Genomic DNA, 22,427 nt, shown 5'->3' on the forward strand with positions numbered 1-22,427 from the left:
GCAGGCACTCCCTTTCAACAGCCAAGCTGTCAACCTGAAGAAACCGGGGTTCGGATGGTAAAGAGGGCCTTGAAGCAGAAGATCCTGACGTTCTGGAAGCTGAACCGGAGGCAACACCGCCCAGTTCCACAACGTGGGAAACCAGGACCTTTTGGGCCACCAGGGGGCAATCAAGATCAAATTGCCCCTGGCCCGACTCAGTCTTTGAAGGATTCTCGGAATCAGAGGTAAGGGAGGAAACGCATAAGCCAGACTGAAATCCCATTCCTGAGCCAATGCGTCCACCCCCTCGGACCCTCGTTCCCTGCAGAGGGAAAAGTATCTCTTGACTCTCCTGTTTTCCCTGCAGGCAAAGAGATCTATCTCCAGTGTACCCAGCGGTTGACAGACCATGGTGAAAACTTCAGGGTTCAGCTCCCATTCACCCTTTTGTACTGTCTGACGACTGAGGAAGTCTGCCTTTATGTTGAAAACTCCCCTTATGTGTACCGCAGAAATGGACGGTATTTTTTGCTCCGCCCATTCTAGAATCTCCTGTGTCAAACCCATTAGGGAAAGCGACCGTGTACCCCCCTGTCAGTTCAGAAAGGCCACTGTCGTGGAGTTGTCGGAGAGGATCTGAACTTCCTTCCCCTTGATCCTGCTCTCGAAGGCTATTAGAGCCTCCCTGACAGCTAACAATTCCCGGGAATTGGAAGACGCAGTTCTCTGTCGTGTGTGCCACACACCCTGAGCTTGCAGTTCTTCTAGATGGGCCCCCCATCCCCACGAGCTCGCATCGGTCGTTATTCTGACCGGCTGGAGCTGGAACCAAAGATGGCCTGCCCCCAACCTTTGGGGGTTGAGCCACCAAAGTAAGGAATTTCTTATTCTTAGAGGGATGGCCACCAGAGTATCTAGGGATTCCTTCTTTCCATCCCATGAGGATAGAAGGAAGTTTTGCAGGGGTCTTGAATGGAGCTGGGCCCAAGGTACTGCCAGGATACATGAAGTCATGAGACCTAGAATCCTCATGATCACTCTTCTGGATACTACCTTCTGGTGCCGGATTGGAGACACTGAAGCAATCAGTGCTTCTATCTTCTCCTGCGGAAGGATCAGTTTCTGCCCTACCGAGTCCACCCACAGACCCAGGTAGAGTTTGGTCTGAGAAGGAATCAGAGAGGATTTCTCCTGACTTATCAACCATCCCAGGGACTCCAAGGTGGATATTACCCTGTCCAGATCCTGGAGAAGGGATTCCCTGGAAAGGTTGTAGACCAACAGGTCGTCTAAATATGGTATCAGGGAAATCCCCTGAAGGTGCAGGTAGGAGATGACCTCTGCAAGGATCTTTGTAAATACCCTTGGACTGGCCCCCAGTCCGAATGGTAGGGCCTGGAACTGCCAGTGCTGTGTACCCAGATCCGTGCGGATAGCAAAGCGAAGGAATACCTGGTGCGAATATGCAGATATGCATCCTTCAGGTCTATGGTAGCCATGAAAACCTCTTAACAGAAGTTTTCTGACCGTATAGACCGATTCCATGCGAAATCTTTTGTATCGCAGGAAGGTATTTAATTTCTTTAGAGTCAGGATTAACCTGAATTTCCCGGACGGTTTGGGAACAACAAAGACGTGGGAATAAAAACCCTTTCCTTGCTGATCCGCCGGAACTGGGAGAATGACTCTCTGACTCGCCAACTGCTCGATATTTTCCATGAGTCCTATGGCTTTTGGCTTTTCTCTGGGTAAAAAGGTCAGTAGAAATGTCTGTGGAGGCCTGGAAGAAAACTCTAGCCCGTAGCCCTCTCTTATCCACTGAAGGACCAGAGGGCTCTGGGCTACCTGCTCCCACTGTGGGATAAATTGTGCCAGCCTCCCTCCCACCTTGGTGCTGGCGGATCCTTGTCTGCGACCTTAGGGCCGGAGAAAAGGAGAGCTCCTTTCTGTTTGGCTTTACCAACACCCCACTTCTTTCCTTCCTTACGGTCCTTAAACCGGTTGTTGACCTGGGGGCCTCGAAAAAAATCTTTTGGCCTTTTTAGGTTTAACCGGAAATTTCTTTCCCTTCTCCGTAGATCTGGAGAGGGTCTGGTCCAACCCTGTACCAAACAGGAGAGATCCTTCAAAAGGAAGACCGCATAACCTAGTCTTAGAGGTAGGATCCCCATCCCAGGTCTTAACCCATATGGCTCTTCTGGCAGAATTGAGAAGCGCTGCTGTCTTAGCTGAAGTCCGCACCGACTCCACTGCCGCATCCACAAGAAAGGCTACCGCCTTACCAATTACTTCCAAGGAATCCAAAAGATCTTTGGACCTGGAAGAACTCGCCACATGATCAGTCAGTTTATTCAGCCACGTTAGTATTCCTAGCTATACAAGCTGAAGCTAAAGCCGGACTTAAAGTAGCCGCATTGGCCTCCCAGGCCCTGCGTAAAAGGGTCTCTGACCTACGGTCCATTTGGTCCCGGATGTTACCTGCGTCTTCAAAAGACAGGTCAGATTGTTTAGACACCTGGGCCAGAGATGCATCTAGTTTGGGAAGTTTAAAAAACTTCTCCTGCTCCTCTTCCTTAAACGGACACCTGCGTTTCCAGGTTTTAAACTTCTGAAGTTTATTTTCCGGCTCCTTCCATTCTCTTAAAACAATGTCTTTCAGAGACTGGTGGATAGGTAACACTTTAGACTGAGCCTTAGACAACCCCTGATACAACCTATCCTGTACAGAAGTCTGTGCCTCTGGCTCCTGGATCTCCTCAGAAGCATAAATAGCCCCTAGGAGGCCCTCCATATCATCTGTTGAGAAGATATGTCGGCCTGGCCTGGAGTGTTCCTCTTCCTCCTGGCTATCTTCTGCGTCTTCCCCTTCTTTAAGGAGACTTCGGCAGGGACCTTCCACTTCCTCCGCCTCCGAATCCTGAGAAGATGGCGGTTTCTGTGGAGCAGTGCTCACCTGTCTAACATTAGAAAAAGCACTTTCCTGAGAGGATGAGCCTTCTCTGCTATCCTGCCTAGCATTGAGGCTAGCCTGGAAGGCTTTAAGTGTGGACAGCATCTCAGATTGTACTGAGAGAAAATCTCTCATAACCTCTGAAGTCTCCTTCCCTGATAATTTATGAATGCATTTATAACAGAACGGCTTGGTGTACTCTGCAGCTAGTTTATCATTGCAGTACCCTCACCTCTTGGAACGGGAAGGATTTTTGGGTCTCGGTCTACTGGCAACACTCTGGGTTTCTGTGTCTGCAAAAACAAGAAGCCCATTTAGCTAGTAACAATTAAACAGAGATCTCTTATGAGGGAAAAGCTAGAGGGGCACCCCCTCCCTTATCTCCTCCAGCCTGACAGACTCACCCCCCGGTGGCCTCCATAACGGCTGTAAACTCCGCCTGCTCCATTGCAGTGAGTGAGTAGTGGACGCCTGCTCCTTGCCTGATGCTGCCTCTGCCGCCCGGAACTACTCCCCTCTTAAGTGCTGGTACCTGTGGTTCAAGCCGGCTGCTGGCTCCTCATGGCGTTCCGAATGCCGCCGCCATCTTGCCAAGGCCGCTTCCTCCTCTGTGGGCGGCGCGCTCTAGTGTTCCTCCCAGAAATGACCACCGCAAAATGGCGCCGATCCTACACACAGCCGCCGGTGCTGAGGCGGCCAGGAGACCCAGCATAGAGCTGCAACAGCAGAAAACAGGCAGATTGTGGCAAATCCTCTCTTAAAACCATGAGGTAAGGAGAGGGGGGAGCAGGAACATGGTCCCTGGAGTTCTGGAGACTCACAGTGCCCAGGGTCCCCCAGTTCTCATGGGGAGCTCTTCATTGCCCCCCTGAGAAAATAGGGGAAACAAACCCCGCGGGAAGGGCAAGCCCTACTAGACCCAAAGGTTTTCCAAAAACCTGCAGTCTGGCGCCCAGGGGGAGACTTCCAGCCCATGGCCTTCAGTCTATTTGAAAAAAAAAACAAACTGCTTCGCTGTGGGGAAACACAATCAAAAACTGAGGAGTGCAGGGAGGGGCGGGGTTTTTAAACCTCTTTCTTGATTGTGTTTCCTGTCAGGAGGACCAGTCATCTCTCAGGGTGCCGTCCTGGAAGACGACTTGAGAAAAATACATTGTACAGTAAATCATTATGTGCATCAATAGTTATTAACTCAACGCATTTCTTGGCTTGAAACCAATCATCAGGCGTCCGATGCAATTTAGCTGTATTAAGACAATGAGGTATCTATTAATGTATGGACAGATATTTATAGGAGAGATACACTGAAAATATAAATTTCTAAATACTCAATACTAAATACTGTCCATTGACGGGGGCGGGCCCTGGCCTGGGCGCATCGGCGTCATGCTCTCCACATCCAGTCTGCAGCGCCATTGCCGCCTCTTCACGGGACTCTCAGTGGTTTTCCATCTCTGGGCTCAGGCGCTGCATTGGATGGTGGGCGGCTGCACTTTTTCATTGGCTGTCCTCTCCTTCCCCCGCCGCGTCATCACGCCCGCTCACGACGTTGGCGTGAGCGCGCCCCCGACCCGCAGCAATAAACGGCGGTCTCTGGCCGGGCACCTTGAGATCTCGTCATGACTTTGGGACATCTGGTTTGGCTCGGCACTCACCACATAGGTAATTCCTCAACACTCTGTCACTCAGGCTCATCCACATTAGCAGTGGCTTCTCAGTTGCATACACACTCTATCCCACTAACACACTCACACTCTTCTTTTATTTCCTAGCTCCTCTTCATATATTCACAGCTTAGCTTTGCCGTTCTCACTCATCTCACACTTATCACATTCAGATAATAGCTCACACACTTTCTCTCATTTCTTCCACAGTTTTTTCCATGCTCTCTAGCCTTGCCAATTGTCCCTGCCTGACGGCCTTCACGGGTACCTTGGTCACTTGGGCAGCCGTGGCTGACGGTCGGTTGGGGTGTGCTCTTTGCCTCAACCCCAGGGGAGACTTTATGGACCCAGACCAATGTTGTATTTTTACATATAGGTCACCATTAATCAATGCATTATTTGTGAGTATTTAGAAATTTATATTTTCAGTGTATCTCTCCTATAAATATCTGTCCATACATTAATAGATACCTCATTGTCTTAATACAGCTAAATTGCATCGGACTCCTGATGATTGGTTTCAAGCCAAGAAACGCGTTGAGTTAATAACTATTGATGCACATAATTTACTGTACAATGTATTTTTTCTTGCAACTGTCCAATTAGTATTGGAATATTGCCTTTTAATATACTGCTTATAACATGGTCAACTATGGTCTAAGATGTGTCCTTGTATGATTGTATCTGGCTTAAGTACCTATGCTATTAAACTTTTATACCATGATTATCCTGTAATACTTTCTGTGGATATTACGTTGTATAGCACCTATCTTTTATATCTACACCATAACACATACCATTCAGTTAACACACCCACCTACATGCCTCATGCAAAGTCCCGCCTCTATCCTCTAACTCCTTTTAAAAACATAAATGTATTTTATTAGGACTAATTGTGATAGACCAACACAAAGTTGCACATAATTGTAAAGGGGAAAGAAAATGATAAAATGGTTTAAAGATTTATTTTACAAATAAATATCTGAAAAGTGTGGAGTACATTTGTATTCAACCCCCTTTACTCCGATACCCCTAACTAAAATCTAGTGGAACCAATTGCCTTCAGAAGTCATCTAATTAGTAAATAGAGTCCACCTGTGTGTAATTTAATCTCAGTAAAACACAGCTGTTCTGTGAAGCCATCAGGGGTTTGTTAGACAACCTTAGTGAACAAACAGCATCATGAAGGCCAAGGAACACACCAGACAGGTCAGGTATAAAGTTGTGGAGAAGTTTAAAGCAGGGTTAGATTATAAGAAAAATATCCCAAGCTTTGAACATCTCACAGAGCACTGTTCAATCCATCATCTGAAAATGGGAAAAAAAAAAAGAAGAGTATGGCACAACCGCAAACCTACCAAGACATGGCCGTCCACCTAAACTGACAAGCAGGGCAAGAAGAGCATTAATCAGAGAAGCAGCCAAGAGGCCCATGGTAACTCTGGAGAAGCTGCAGAGATCCACAGGAGAATCAGTCCACAGGACAACTATTAGTCATGTACACGACAAATCTGGCGTTTCTGGAAGAGTCGCCATTGTTGAAAGAAAGCCATAAATCGTCCAGTTTGCGAGAAGCCATGTGGGGGACACAGCAAACATGTAGAAGATGCTCTGGTCAGATGAAACCAAAATTGAACTTTTTGGCCTTAAAGCAAAATGCTGTGTGGCGGAAAACTAACATTGCACATCACCCTAGAGCTGCAAAATTAATCGTTAAAAAATCGTGATCTCGATTCACCTCCCCCGACGATCCCTCCTGCTGAGTTTGCCGATTCTTTCATATAAACAAGTGGAGAGATTATCTGCTCACTCAGCTGTCAAAAGTAAACATCCAGGCAGCTTACCAAGTTTAGAGCTTGAAACATTGTATCTAACTTTCTTCTTAGATCAAAGGGATAGAACTTCTCTGTGTAAACAAATAACCTGGGCAATCTGCCAAGTTTTAAACAACTGTAAATGCAGGAAGTTTAACCACTAAGGCTCGGTTCACACTAGGGGCGGTGACTTGCAAAACGATTTCTATATAGAAGTCTATGCAAGTCGCCTCAAGTCGCCCCCAAAGTAGTACAGGAACCTTTTTCTAAGTCGGAGCGATTTGCGTCGCTCCGATTAGAACGGTTCCATTGTACAGAACGGGACGCTACTTGTCAGGCGACTAGGTCGCCTGACAAGCCGTCCTAGTGTGAACCGACCCTTAAAGTCTAAATCTTTTTCCTACACTTCTTTCTTAAGTTAAAATCAATATTTTTTGCTAAAAAAAAAAAAAAAAAAATTACTTTGAACCCCCAAACATTAGAGAGTATATATATATATATATATATATATATATATATATATATATATATATATATATATATATATATATTTATTTATTAGCAGAGACTAGAGACTCTAGGGAATAAAATGGCAATTGCTGCAATATTTTATGTCACACTGTATTTGCCCAGCGGTCTTTCAAATAAACAAAAAAGTAAAGTTAACACAATTTTTTTGTTTTAATGTGAAAGATGATGTTACGCTGCGAGAATCGTGAGAGAATCGTGATCTATCCTCTAAGCAAAAAAATCGTGATTCTCATTTTAGCCAAAATCGTGCAGATCTACATCACCCTGAACACACCATCCCCACCGTGAAACATGGTGCTGGCAGCATCATGTTGTGGGGATGCTTTTCTTCAGCAAGGACAGGGAAGCTGGTCAGAGCTGATGGGAAGATGGATGGAGCCAAATACAGGGCAATCTTAGACGGAAACTTATTAGAGTCCACAAAAGACTTGCGACTGGGGTAGAGATTCACCTTCCAGCAGGACAACGACCCTAAACATACAGCCAGAGCTACAATGCAATGGCTTAGATCAAAGCATATTCTTGTGTTAGAATGGCCCAAAGTCCAGACCTAAATGCAATTGAGAATCTGTGGCAAGATTTGAAAATTGCTGTTCAGACGCTCTCCATCCAATCTGACAGAGCTTGAGCTATTTTGCAAAGAAGAATGGGCACAAATGTCACTATCTAGATGTACAAAGCTGGTAGAGACATACCCAAAAAAGACTTGCAGCTGTAATTGCAGTGAAAGGTGGCCCTACAAAGTATTGACTCAGGGGGGCTGAATACAAATGCACCCACATATTTGTAAAACATTTTAAAAACCATTGATCATTTTCCCTTTACTTCACAATTATGTGCCACTTTGTGTTGGTCTATCACATAGAATACCAATATAGTACATTTACGTTTTTGGTTGTAACATGACAATGTGGAAAATTTCAAGGCACTGTATTTTCTATTGCAGCAAATTTATAGTTTTGCTTAATAAATCTCTCATCAACAGATGTGTTTTTTGTTTTTTTACACATAAGGAGTTAAGCATATTTGTATTTCTACTGTAAATGCTTCTAAACATATTAGTTCCTGTTCTGTGCAAATCAAATTGACTTGACGTTTATTTTACCAGAAGATAAGTTTAGAATAACAAGATTCGTACAGAAAATAAAAGCCACAACAGAAATAGCAAAAATGTTTAGGTTTCAAACTACCTACATTAAAGAAATTGTTGGCAAGTAGTAGCTTAAAGCTGGGTTCACACTATTGCAAATTGGATGTGGTTTTCTCCACATCCAATTTGAATGTCAGGAGCCTGTAACCGGCTCTCAAATGGAGCCGATTTACACAGCTCTAGGATGTGGAAAAATCGGACCTGAAACTGTGAACAGGGACGCACCCGACGCCTGCTGTGAGCCGCTCCACATGGAGGTGTGAACCCAGCCTAAAGCAGAAAATAAAAAAATAAAAAAAATAAAAATACATATAATAAGAGAAATATTTCCTGTATACGTTTTAACAGAGGATTTGTATATATGTCTATTGGCTCCCGAGTTTTATACAGCACCAGGGTGTCTGGCCGGGGAGAAGACCTGATATTTATCTGCCTCCGTAAAGGAACACTTGTAGATTTTGTCCCTCCTCCAGCCTGTGATTGGATAGGGAAGCAGAGAAGCAAACTGATGATCAGGTCACTTTGCTCTCTCCTCTTTAAACACACAAGCACTGCAGCAAAACTGACTGGTTCTTTTTGCTGCTTCTCCCACTCCAAGTTTGAGCTTTGCTGTACAAGAATTGAAAGAGGTCAAAGTGTATATGGTCAAAATGTAAAATCGTGATAATCTTGAAGTTTGTAAACTTACTTCCTAAGGAATCCCACACATTTTCTTCCCTAAATTCTGTAGTACATATTCACTATGCTCTGTAAAAATGAACTGCGATATCACAAAATTACAGAGCCTGGTGTCTGAACTGTAAAGGTGCAAAAAGGAGAAGATTTAGGAGGCAGAGTCAGTACAGGAATAGCTTGTAGTCAGCAAGGCATCATTGGATATGTTCACACTGATGCAGGGCAATTTGAATGGGTTTTCAAGTGCAATTTTAAGGATCACTTCCAGTGCAATGTGATGCAGGTTCAGTAGTGTTTCCAATGCATTTTGCATATTCTCTCTCCCCCCCCAAAACTGGAAAGCAGGTCAGAAACACAGCACTGACTTCTACAAATCGCAAAGGAATCGCATTGTGTTTGAACATCTATGCGTTTTGCATGGAGTTTCCAATAAACTATATGGAGCTCAAAATTACACCGCAAGACGCCAGGGTGAACAAAAAAAAAAAAAAATCGGATTTTTTTTTTTTTATTTAAATCTGATTATTTTTGATTTTTAGCAAATTTTAATAAAATGCTTTGGGAGTAAAAATCTATCTAAAGATAGTTTTCTATTTAGGATACATTAATAATTTAGTTTATTCAGCATGAAATGGAGCTTAGTTATGTAGCATGGGGCTGTATATTCTGCAATATTTATATTTTTGGTAAACTCATTCAATGAATCCAAACTCGGCAAGCTGAGATAACATGCACTGCATTGATGCATTCACACAATTTTGCAGTAATCATGAGATAAAACAAAGTTCATGAATTTTCCTTTATCCCATTGTTTTGCAAATCTATGTACACTACAAAAACTGTATGATTGAATCAGTTCGGATATCCCTCTTTTCCTAACCTAACAGGTTATTATTCTAAATAGGAAACCTTCATTTTGTTTGCAAATATTAAAGATTCTAACTACCAGCAAGAATAAGTCCTTACATTTAAAGAGCGCCTGTCATTTCAGATCCGTCATGGCAGTGCCTGTTAGCGGGCATCCACTCACCTGCTGCCGCATCACCAACCATCCTATTAAAGAGGAGGTCCGGTTAAAAAAAAAAAAAACAAATCAAAAGTCAGCAGCTACAAGCACACTTACCTGTCCAGGGTGCCCGCGATGTCGGTTGCCCAAGGCCAATTCGTCCATCAGATCGGGTCCCGGCGCACCATTCGAAGTAAGGGAAACAGGCAGTGGAGCCTTGTGGCTTCACTGCCCGTTTCCTACTGCACATGTGCGATTCGCGTGGCGCTTTGTGAACGGCCGGCTGTGTTCTGGGACACACACAGTTCCCAGAACACACCGTGAGGAGGAGAAGACTGAAGATCACCGCGGTGTAGGAAGTGGCAGATTAGAACGATCTGCCTAGCAACAGCCATTTCTGGTAAGTAAAAAATAATTTTTTTTTCTAATTTTTTTTTTTTCATATTTTTAGGAGCATTTTAATGCATTTTTTTTTTTTAGGGTGGACCTCCGCTTTAAAGTGAATGTGACTGTCAGTGAGTTAACAGGGGTCAGAGGAAGAGCCGCTGCTGGACAGATGACAGTTGCTCTTTAAAAATTATGATTTATATCAAGTTGATTTAAATCAAATCCACCCTAAAAGACGCACAGGACTCTTTTTAAAATTGCATTCGCACTGCACATTTGTGTACCACTGCCCTAAAAAAAAAAAATAAAATATTGTTTTTATATTTCACGTGTGTGATTTCATGCGTTGTGGAACAGATCTAAAATCGCATTAGTGTGAACCAGGGCTAAAGATCGAAAGTAAACAGAGCAGAAACTCCAAAGCATTCACAGAATCCAAGATGTTGAAAGATGCCAGCAGAAAGGCAGCAATCACAAAATGAAATTATTTTTTATGGTTTTTCTGTAACAATTGTCTGCTACTGCAATGCTGATGTTATAAGACGAAAGTGTATGCTGTGATCACAGAACTCTAATATCAGGACAAATTCTGTTATTTATGCTGCTTGCTTTTAAAAAAACATTCAATCATATATTAAAACTGAACTTCAAGAAATTTCAAAACTCCTCTTACAGTTGGGCTCCCTCCACACTGCAAGGGTTAAATGCCTTGGGTACCACTAAAAAGCAGTTTTACCAAACTCATCCCTAGCTGGCTTGGAAGTTGGTGTTCTCACTGGAGCGCTGTCCTGTGGAGGGGGTGAGAGTGGCTGGCTCAGGCTTTTAGTGACACAGTGAGTGTCTGAGCCAGCCGTCAGTCAGGCATTTGGGCAGATCCCGACATTATTGTAATGATCCCTGCAGAGCCTGGACTGGCTCTGTGATGTCAGCTTTAGCCCACTTTCGGCAGTATCTGGGTCACAAAGGTGCAGAACAAAGTACACTCCTGTGACCCACAGGAGAAGTATGGCCAAAAGAGCTTTGCCCATACTTCTCCTTTAATTTGTGCGTTTATATAATCTGCCTGGAATTCTGCTTTAACCGCTTGCCGACCAGCCCCTGCAGTTATACTGCAGCAGGTTGGCTCGGCTGCGCCAATTGTTGTAGGTTACGACAGGCTAGTACAGGGCAATCTGTGGGTGCATGCGCACCAAGGAACCAATCGCTGATCACTGTTATTACTAGTAATAAAAAAAAAAGTCATAAATCTATCCCCCATTTTCTAACTACCAGCAAAAATAAGTCCTTACATTTAAAGAGCACCTGTCATTTCAGATCCGTCATGGCAGTGCCCGTTAGCGGGCATCCACTCACCTGCTGCCGCATCTCACCAACCATCCCATTAAAGAGGAGGTTCGGTTAAAAAAAAAAAAAAATCAAAAGTCAGCAGCTAATCTTGCTGTAGGTTACGACAGGCTAGTACAGGGCGATCTGTGGGCGCATGCGCACCAATTGGCCAGCAGGGGAACCAATCGCTGATCACTGTTATTACTAGTAAAAAATAAAAAAAAAAAAGTCATAAATCTATCCCCCATTTTGTAAACGCTATAACTTTTGCGCAAACCAACATGCGCTTATTGGGTTTTTTTTTTTAAAACCAAAAATATGTAGCAGAATACAAATTGGGCTAAATTGATGAGGAAAATAGATTTTTTTATATTTTTTTTATTGGGTGTGTTTTATAGCAGGAAATTTAAAAAAAATAGTTTTCTCAAAATGGTCAATCTTTTTTTGTTTATAGCGCAAAAAATAAAAACTGCAGAGGTGATCAAATACCACCAAAAGAAAGCTCTACTTGTGGTGGTGGTGGTGGGGGGGGGGTATTTGAGTACAGCGTCACATGACCGCGCAATTGTCAGCTAAAGTAACGCAGTGCCGTATCGCAAAAACGGCCTGGCCATTAAGGAGGCAAATCCTTCCGGGGCTGAAGTGGTTAAATAACATTCCAAACATCAAAACTTTACATTTTTTTGGTTTACATTTCTAAAACAAGTCTATGCCTACAGGCGAGAGTTGCTGCTAGTGCTAAGATTGCTAGTGTGACATACCCATTACCTTCCTATATTTCTAAGGGAATCTAGTGATAATATCTATCCAATCAGTGCTCTTGACTCGTTTCCACGTGTTTTCAATTTTGGGAGTCTAATTTCTTCTCATGCTGCGTTTGCCATTTCATAAAAATATTAATATGAGCAAGGCCCCTTATTATAGCTATGGCAGGTATACAGATGTGCAAACTTAACGTGTTACTAAAGTCATATTTAAAAAAAGAAAATAGAATAAAAAAAATAACCAACATGTTATACTAACCTGCTCTGTGCAGTGGTATTGCACAGAGTGGCCCCAATCCTCCTCTTCTAGGATCCCCAGTTGGGAACTTGGCTCATCCTGTTCTTTTTCGGACAACCATAGACAGCCGCTGACTATGGCAAGTCTGCGCACTCCCAACCTGTGTGTCTATGGAGCCACGTTCCATAGATTTACACAACGGGACTTAGGCCCGCCCCCACTTCCTCTTTGCTGCATTTGATTGACAACAGCAAGAGCCAATGGCTCCTGCTCAAATGCTGTGTGAAGAGGAAGGGGAGAATAGATGCAGTCCTGCACAGCGCTGATCTCACAGGGAAATTGAATACATTTTTTAAAAATGCATTAAGTTAAAAAAGGTTTTTAGGTTTAGTAACACTTTAATGTAAAGATATATCCTACCCTGAAGTTTCTAAGATACACAAGAGAACGTATGTAATCTAAATCCCAGGCTCAACTGAAACTGCTCAGTTTGGACACAGCCTTTTACTTTAAGACACTAAACATAAACATAGTTGGCAAGTCTAACACTGTTCTAAATAAGAAGTGTGATTCACTATGTGAAAGGCTATCTTTGCCTGCACAGGAAAGTCCTATTTATGTCTATTGGGTTGCAGCAGCTCCACAAACACAGTCGCTGATCCCAATTTGACATCTGTGTGAGTGCATGTCCCCAAACACACACTGTCTGGGTTCGGGGACACGCACCTGTACGTCTGTCAAAAGTAGAACCAGTGGCTGTGTCCCAAGGTTAAAAAAAAAAATTTTTAAAGGTAATTGCATAAGCAATGCTGTAGTGGTAGTGAAAATATATAGTGTCTGTTCAACGTTTACAGAAATTGAATATTTATTTTTCAAAAATATAACATGTAATCATGTCCATTCTTCAAACAGCTTTCACTGGCATAATGGCATAACTGGCTTTAAAAAAAAAATCTAGCTTTCAGTCATAACCTGCCAGAAAGCAATGGAGCTATATAAAGGAACTGCGCTACATGATGAGGTTTTCAGCTGTGCTGCAGACAGCTGGATGAGGAAGCTCAGCCTCTCATATGCAAAGTTTATGCCTAAGTAAACAACTCCTAAAAATCTGCCAAAAACCCTAGCGAAGCACTAACAACTAGAGCCCATAGAAAAAACACTCTCCATAGATATGAAACCATGGGACATCAAACAACAAAAGACTTTTAGTAATATAAACAACCTTAAATAAGCAAGCATTAAAAATGCAATGTAATGGACAAGATACTCTGACACTGTCAACCATTCTCTCTGCTGTACTTGCATACACACATAGCATTACATTTATATATAAAATTTAAACATACACATGTTGTGAAATCATTACTTTACACTCTAAAAAAAGATAAAAAGCAGTACAAATACTAAAAACAAAACAAAAAAAAAAAGTTAAGTAATCTTAGTTGGCAGCCCCTTTCCTAATTCCCAAGATAATAGTAAAGAAAGCCACGGAATGTGTATACCTTGTACGGATGCCTCTGCAGTCAAGAGGGAGTGGTTAAAACATTGCTCAACCACCTATTTTTACCCCCCCCCATCACCACCACGTCCTATCAGAATATTGCAGTCTTCACCTGTTTGTCCTGTCAGCACGGCATCGAGTCACAATGGCTTCCATCCTCTACCCAGTCCTTTTAAAGTGGGAGTCTGGCGACCAATCTTTTTTTTTTTTTTTTTTTTTAGGTCATTGAGACACTTTGCTAATCCCAAAATACTCACAGTTTGGGTGTAATATTTCCGCCTCTATCTGTTTTAGTACTGAAGAATAACTTTAAAAATGTGATGCTGGCTGTTTCCATCTTGCTTGTGGGCATGTGAAGCCCACAAGCATTGATTTCCTGGGTGCGGTGAACGCTGTTCATTCACATGATCATTGTTCCCGCACTGAATCTTGGGAAGTCTGACACTAAGCTCCCAGGAGACAGTGCGGCGCCGGGGAAAGGCAATAAACACGCCTACTCCCATGGGAGGAGAGACAGGAAGTGCCACAATAAAGTACAATATAAAGGTAATTACAGCGATAAAAAAAATTTTCGTGCGGCATTTGAACATCTATGCAATTAACTGAAGGGGGTAAGAATAAGTTAAAAATTTGAGTGGAACCCCGCTTTAAAGCCAACACAGCTTTTGTTTTGTTACCCTAGCAATGTTTTAGGCAGCTACCCAGTTTGCATCATTATCCTAATGATCCCTGAGTACCAACCACTGACCTGAATTCTGGTTATCAGTGTCTGCAGCCACCCCTTGCCTTTGGACTATATCTTGGTGACCACACATCACTCATTTGCGCCAGGACCTACTTCCTGGCCTATCGATCCATGGTCCTTAGAGAAGGGTCAACCCAGGGTCAGTGGGAGGAAGTCTATGAATACTTACTGCAATAGGAACCCCATGCATTGGGGGATTAGCCTGAGTTGCTCCCATGTGGAATCAGCTTTGTATATTGGTGAGCCCTGATCAGATTGCCAGGGCTTAGCCATTCCAGTGTGATGGTGATCCACCTCACCAGACTTTTACCTTCCAAAGTGGGTTTATACACCACATATCAGGCTTTCAGGTCGGTGCTTTGCTCTACCATAAACCAGGTTTTGGCTCACACTAAGTCTACCACTGGCTATCCTATACAATGTAGCTGGAGGGTCAACAACAGCCCAGTTGCCACCTTGACAGCAATCTGTTTTTTGTTTTTGTAAGCTAGAGTAAATCAACTATTTAAACAGCAAAAATAAAGACAAGATCTGGTATCTGTCTGTTTAAAATCTCTGCAAGTTCTTAAAGTTTAAAAACCAGTGAGTATACCGTTTCTTATTTCAAAATTGTGCTGATGTAAACACAATAGATCCCAACACTGTCCCTTCATTTACATCAGTGGTGTCCAATCTGCAGCCCAAGATGGCTATGAATGGCACCCAACGCAATAAATCATAAACTTACTTAAAAATTTTGATTTTTTTTGCAAAAATGCATTTACACTTGCCAAACACATGCGGCTGAAAAACAAAAAATAAAAATTGACAGTGTCTATTTACTGGACTTTTATAAGTTTTATCTTCCCAAAGAGATATCTCCCACTCTTCACACCTTATTCAGGTCATCGGTTTTCGGCAGCACCTACATTTGTGAGCAACTATTCAAGGACGAAGAACACGAAGGGCAAAATTAGAACCAAAATATCGGATGAGCACTGAGAATTGCTACTACATCCATCCAGATATTGATAGGTTATTTATCAAAAAAAAAAAAATCAGTCAAATATCGCACTAGCTTTATGTTGCCCTTCTTTACTTTTGAATTAAAAATGTATACAAAAAAAATATGAAGTTTTATAGGTACATTATTTATATCAATGACAGTTAACTTGTGATCTGCCTGACTTTTTCTGCTCATCAGCTATCCTTATTGTTGGTGTATTTTATGTGTGGCACAAAAAGCTATCTCTTCTTCCAATGTGGCCCAAAAAGGTCAAAAGGCTGGACACCCCTGATTTAGAGAAAATGACCCTTTGTCTAGACTTCTAATAATAACATCTACCAAAACGAACTCCTTTAACCAACCTGTATCGTTTTTGGGATGTATAGGGGGAGAGAAGCCCAGACTGTGGGTGCTATATATCCACATCCTAGCAAATCATGTACAACTATGAACAGAATATGCAGTCATGGACTTTGTGTGGACATATAGAAGAGAAACTGAGTACCATAAAAATGACAATTACGGTATGTACCATTAAAAATATATTACACGACATTAAAAATTACTCTTCACATAGGGATACACATCATGCAATGATAACGATTACAGTTCACATGGACTCTATGCGTTTTGGGAACCCTTCTTCAGGCGTGTGACAGAATAGGTGCACTGGAACCCAGTCCTAATCTTTAATTGAGTAATATTAGCCAGTAGGGTAGACTGGAATTCATAGCATGTGTATGCTGCCCATAGAGATGTAAATGAGTAAGCCAAGGTGAAGCCACTGCCTCTCGGGTGGGAAATTCAGGTACAATCGGTAAACTGTCAATGGTCTTGTACACATCATTTTAACATACTACTCTATAAAGAATATGAGACACTGATTCAGTCACCTGTGATACCTAAGGATTCCCGAAACGCGTTGAGTCCACTTGTGAACTGTAAATCAGAATCTTTGCATGCTGTGAATCCCCATGTGGAGAGTAATTTTTAATGGTATATAATAAAGCTGTTTTTATGGTACTCAGTTTCTCTTCTATAGATCCACCACTACATATGCTGTTCATAGTTGTACATCGTTTTTGGGATATTGTTTCATGATCTGTGTAACTGAGGCCTCTTTCACACATGTGCGACTTGTCCTGCGACTTGGGACTGCAAAGTCACACAACAAGTCGTTCCCCATGGTTACCATTGATATGTGCGACTTCAAGTTGTGCCAACTTCAAAGTAGTCCCTGGTCCGACTTTCATGCGAGTTGAGGTCCATAGACCTCAAGCTTACACAGGTATTCCCTGAAATTGCATCAAAATCTAGGCTAAGTCACAGCAGTGTGAAAGGGGCCTTAACCGCTTCCCGACCGCCCACTGTATATTGACGTCCTGTTTTTTAAAGATGGATATCTCGGTAACGGCAGCAGCTGCTGCCACAACCGAGGTATCCATCTTTAAGGCCGGCGATTCTGTACACGATAACGGTGGTCTCTGCGGCGGGTTCGCCGCGAGATCACCGTTATCGGCGGCGGGAGAGGTGCCACCCCCCCTCCCGCCGCTCTCCCGCGCCCTCCGCCGCTTACCGGAGCCGTCAGTAGCGGCGGAGGAGATCGGGACCTGTCACTGCTGAGGTACTGAGACGAGTGAGGCCAAGATGGCCCCCACCCGTCTCTATACCATGTGACGGCCGGAGCGACGTCATTACGACGGCTCCGCCCACTTCTCTTAAAGGCACAATTTTTTTTGTGTCATTTTTTTAAACGACTTTTTTTTTTTTTTTTTGCATTTTAGTCTAAATATGAGATCTGAGGACTTTTTGACCTCAGATCTCATATTTAAGAGGACCTGTCATGCTTTTTTCTATTACAAGGGATGTTTACATCCCTTGTAATAGGAATAAAAGTGATCTAAATTTTTTTTTTTTTAAAAACAGTGAAAAAATAAATAAAGTAAAATAAATAATAAAAAAAAAAAAAAAGTTTAAAGCGCCCTGTCCCGACGAGCTCGCGCGCAGAAGCGAACACATACGTGAGTAGCGCCCGCATATGAAAACGGTGGTCAAACCACACATGTGAGGTATCACCGCGACCGGTAGAGTGAGAGCAATAATTCTAGCCCTAGACCTCCTCTGTAACGCAAAACATGCAATCTGTAGAATTTTTTAAACGTCGCCTATGGAGATTTTTAAGGGTAAAAGTTTGACGCCATTCCACGAGCGGGCACAATTTTAAAGCGTGACATGATGGGTATCAATTTACTTGGCGTAACATTATATTTCACAATATAAAAAAAATTGGGCTAACTTTACTGTGGTCTTATTTTTTTTTTCAAAAAAGTGAATTTTTTCCAAAAAAAGTGTGCTTAGAAGACCGCTGCGCAAATACGGTGCAAAAAAAAGTATTGCAATGACTGCTATTTTATTCTCTAGGGTGTTAGAAAAAAAATAATATATAATGTTTGGGGGTTCTAAGTAATTTTCTAGCAAAAAAACCTGTTTTAAACTCTTAAACACCTAAAATCCAAAACGAGGCTGGTTTTGAAGTGGTTAAGGAGTACCAGAAGTGTGTCCATTGATGTACACTGTTTGCTAAAAAAATATATCATCATGGCCAGAAATATATTAGGAATATAATAGAGACTACACATCTAAGATTTTTTTGATTTTTTTTAGCCAATAATCATTTCATGTTTATGTGGGCAAAAATAAGATCCAGTAGCATATATAAATAGCACACAAGAAGTGAGTAGGGTAACATGAACAGTATGCACAGGCCAGTATGTGGCTGTTAAAGCATTTCCATATGAAGAGGCGGTATATTGTGTACAGGGGGGGGTCACAGAGCTAAGCACTCCAATGGAACACATGTAGGATGGATACAGGACCCTCATAACTGGGCACTCACATAGAACACAGAATAGATGAGGGCTCCAATAAAGGCAGGTTAGTTTGTGAATGTATTGTCCTATAAAGTGTGCAAATGTTGTGTACAAGACCCTGATAGCTCTGCACTCCTAAAGTACACAAGACAGAGGAGAGCTCAGATAAATGCAGACTGGCATGTGGCTGTATATAGACAGATGTATGATGTGTACAGGGCCCTCACAGCAAAGCATGCTTACAGTACACAGACGAGAGTTCGGAAAAAGGCAGGTGAGTATTTGGCTGTGCAGCCCCACAAGGAGAGTGTACAGGGCTCCCACTTTTCTGTACTTCTACAATATAGATGAATGATGTGTACCAGATTCTCATAGCCAAACACTTTCATGGTACACAGGATAGAAGGTATACAGTGCTGTCATAGCTGAGCATTCCTATATAGAACAGATGAGAGCTCTGATAAAGGCAGGCTGGTCTGTGGCTGTATTGCCCTAAAATGAGAATGCATGTTGTGTACGGACTCTGATAGCTCTGCACTCCTGTAGTACACAGGGCAGATGAGAGTTCAGATAAAGGCAGGCTGGTGTGCTGCTATATTGCTCTAGAAGGAGAGTGTATGTTGCATACAAGACTGAAAGCTCAGCACTCTTACAGTACAAACAGAGAGCTCAGATAAAGGCAGTCCGGTATGTGTCTGTTTTGTGTCAATTCCCTATAAGGACAGATGCAGGATGAAAACAGGACTGTCATAGCTGAGCACGCCTATAGTACACAGGACAGATGAGGGCTCCGATAAAAGCAGGACTCTATAATTCAGCATGACCTATAAGGAGGGAGTGTATGTGATCAGGGCTCTCACAGCTAAGTACACAGAAGTGATGTGGGTTGTGTAAGGGGCTCTCATTGCTTAGCACTCCAATAGTATACAGAGCAGATATGGGCTCTGATACAGGTAGGCTGTTACATGATTGTAATGAAGTGTAAGATGTAGGGTGTATATGAAACTCATAGCATACAGATAAGAGTTCAGACACAGGCAGGATATTATGAGGGTGCATTGCTTATAAAGAGAATACCGCAGCTAAGCACTTCTACAGAGTAGATGTAGGATGTATACAGGCCTCTCATAGCTCAGCACTCCTACAGTGCACAGATAAGAGCTCAGATACAGGCAGGCCTCCATGTGGCTGTATTACACTATAACAGGGATATAAATTAGCGGACCTCCAGCTGTTGCAGAACTACAAGTCCCATGAGGCATAGCAAGACTCTGACAGCCAAAGCATGACACCCAGAGGCTTGATGCGACTTGTAGTTTTGCAACAGCTGGAGGTCAGCTAATTGCATATCCCTGCACTATAAGAAGAGTATATGGTGTGTACAGGCCTCTCATAGATCTGCACTCCTACAGTGCACAGAATAGGTCAGATACAGGCAGACCATCATCCATGTGGCTGTTTTGCACTATAAGAGTATATGCTGTGTACAGGCCTTTCATAGCTCAGCACCTCTATAGTATACAGATAAGAGCTCAGATACAGGCAGGCCGACATGTGGCTGTATTGCACTATAAGAGTATATGCTGTGTACAGGCCTCCCATAGATCAGCACTCCTACAGTGCACAGAATAGGTCAGATACATGCAGGCCGTCATCCATGTGGCTGTATTGCACTATAAGAAGAATATATGCTGTGTACAGGCCTTTCATAGATCAGCACTCCTATAGTATACAGATACAGGCGGGGCCACCATCCATGTGTCTATATTGCAGCATTGCCTAGAAGGAGAGTGTATGTGATCAGGGCTCTTACAGCCAAGTACACAGAAGAGATGTGGGTTGTATAAGGGGCCCTCATAGCTCTGCACTCCTGTAGTATACAGGGCAGATATGGGCTCTGATACAGACAGGCCGGTATGTGGTGTAGTAATGCCTACAAGGAGTGTGTATGCTGTGTACAGGCCTCTCATAGCTCAGCACTCCTATAGTATAGGGAAGGATAAATGCAGGCTGGTATGTGAATGTATTCCAGTATGGCCTACAAGGACTGGTATTGTCATAGCTGGGCCCTCCTATAGTACACAGGGCAGATATGGGCTCAGATAATTTATTGCAGCAGTGCTGTATATGGGGGTTGTACACAGGACTCTCCTATAGTAATGATAAGGGCTCAGGCCGGTATGTATGTGGGGTATATAGAGGCTGTCATAGTTGGACTCTCCTATAGTAATGATAAGGGCTCAGGCCGGTATGTATGTGGGGTATATAGAGGCTGTCATAGTTGGGCTCTAATATATTAATGATAAGGGCTCAGGCCGGTATGTATGCAGGATATATAGAAGCTGTCATAGTTGGGCTCTCCTATAGTATACAGGACAGAGAAGCCCCATGTACAGTCATGCTGCCGTGTGTCCGTATGACCCTATGTTGAGTGTACGGGGCTCTCATAGCTCAGCCCTCCCTCACTATACAGGGCAGAGATGGGCGCTCCTCTGACACACAACCCCCATACAGCTCAGCGCTCTGACATTAGCAGCCGTCCGACCTCCGCTCACCACAGACTCCGCACTTCTCACCTCACTAACTCGCCGTCCCTCACTCTCTCATATTCCGCGTTCCGGCGCACCTCCAACTACGGAAGCCCAAGTGGACCCTAGGCAGCTCCATAGCAACGGCTTCCGGTGTTCCGTCAGATTTCGTAGCGGAAGTGACGTTCCGTCGCGGCCATCTTGGTACACCCCACACTTGCCCACACTACGCCTACAGTCTGAAGTCGCCAAGCGGACATCTTTTTACACCCACCGGAGTCTTGCATTTCACATTATATTTATCAGTAAACTCAGCATATATCGTGAAATACAGTTTTTAGAACTCTGTGACACTGTTTTGATGTTGGATTTTTAAAGCAGCGGTTTTCTGTCAGATTAGCAAACGTTGTGAGATCAGCAGGCTTGCCGCTGCTTTTAAAATTCAACATCAAAACAGTGTCACGGAGTTCTAAAAACTGCATTTCATGATTTAAGCTCAGTTTACTGGTAAAAATAAGTGTGAAATGCAAGACTTCAATGGGTGTAAAAACATGTCTGCTTAGCGACTTCAAACTGTAGGCTTAGTGTGGGGGAGTGCGGGGTGTACCAAGATGGCTGTGATGGAAGGTCACTTCCATTACAAGTTTTGACGGGTCGCCTAATCCGACGAAACACCGGTGTTCCGTCAGATTTGGCGACCCAGCAAATTTTGTAACAGAAGTGACGATTCAATGCACGTTAAGCCGTGCTAGCTTTCAGCCGCGTTTCTCTGTCACTATTCAAAAATCAATGGTTCCCTATGGGAACCCATTGATTTGAATAGAAGTCGCACCAGAAGTCGGATCAAGATGATCCGACTTGCGATGCGACTTGTGTGCTGAGAATCTTGAGGGTGGAACCCCACGCAAATTTTTTAAAAAAATTTGCATGAGATTCCCCCCCCCCCCCCCGGGACGATGCCAGACCCTTCGGTCTAGCATGGAGGGGAACCCCCACACCAAAAAAACCATGCCAAGCCACATGCCCTCAACGTGGTGGGGTTGGTGCCTTGGGGCAGAGGGGGCCCTGTGCCCCCCACCCCAAAGCACCTTGTCCCCATGTTGATGAGGACAAGGGCCTCTTCCCAACAACCCTTGCCCGGTGGTTGTTGGGGTCTGTGGGCGGGGGGCTTATCATAATCTGGGAGCCCCCTTTAATAAGGGGGCCCCCAGATCCCAGCACCCCACCCTATGTGAATGAGTATGGGGTCCATCGTACCCCTACCCATTCACCTGGGGAAAAAAAGTGTCAATAAAAAAAACACATTACAAA

General features: G+C 43.4%; 1 long non-coding RNA gene across 2 annotated transcripts in view; it reads right to left on the reverse strand.

Moving 5' to 3' along the window:
• The window catches only part of LOC141106205 (uncharacterized), a 210,228-nt gene extending 188,912 nt beyond the window's left edge, over positions 1-21,316 (reverse strand). For both annotated transcript variants that reach the window (XR_012235695.1, XR_012235694.1), the window contains exon 1: positions 21,165-21,316. This is a non-coding gene — a long non-coding RNA (uncharacterized lncRNA). The remainder of the gene's footprint in view (positions 1-21,164) is intronic.
• Positions 21,317-22,427: the final 1,111 nt, after the last annotated feature.

The sequence above is a fragment of the Aquarana catesbeiana genome, linkage group LG08, assembly GCF_042186555.1.
Source record: "Aquarana catesbeiana isolate 2022-GZ linkage group LG08, ASM4218655v1, whole genome shotgun sequence".
Lineage (NCBI taxonomy): Eukaryota > Metazoa > Chordata > Amphibia > Anura > Ranidae > Aquarana > Aquarana catesbeiana.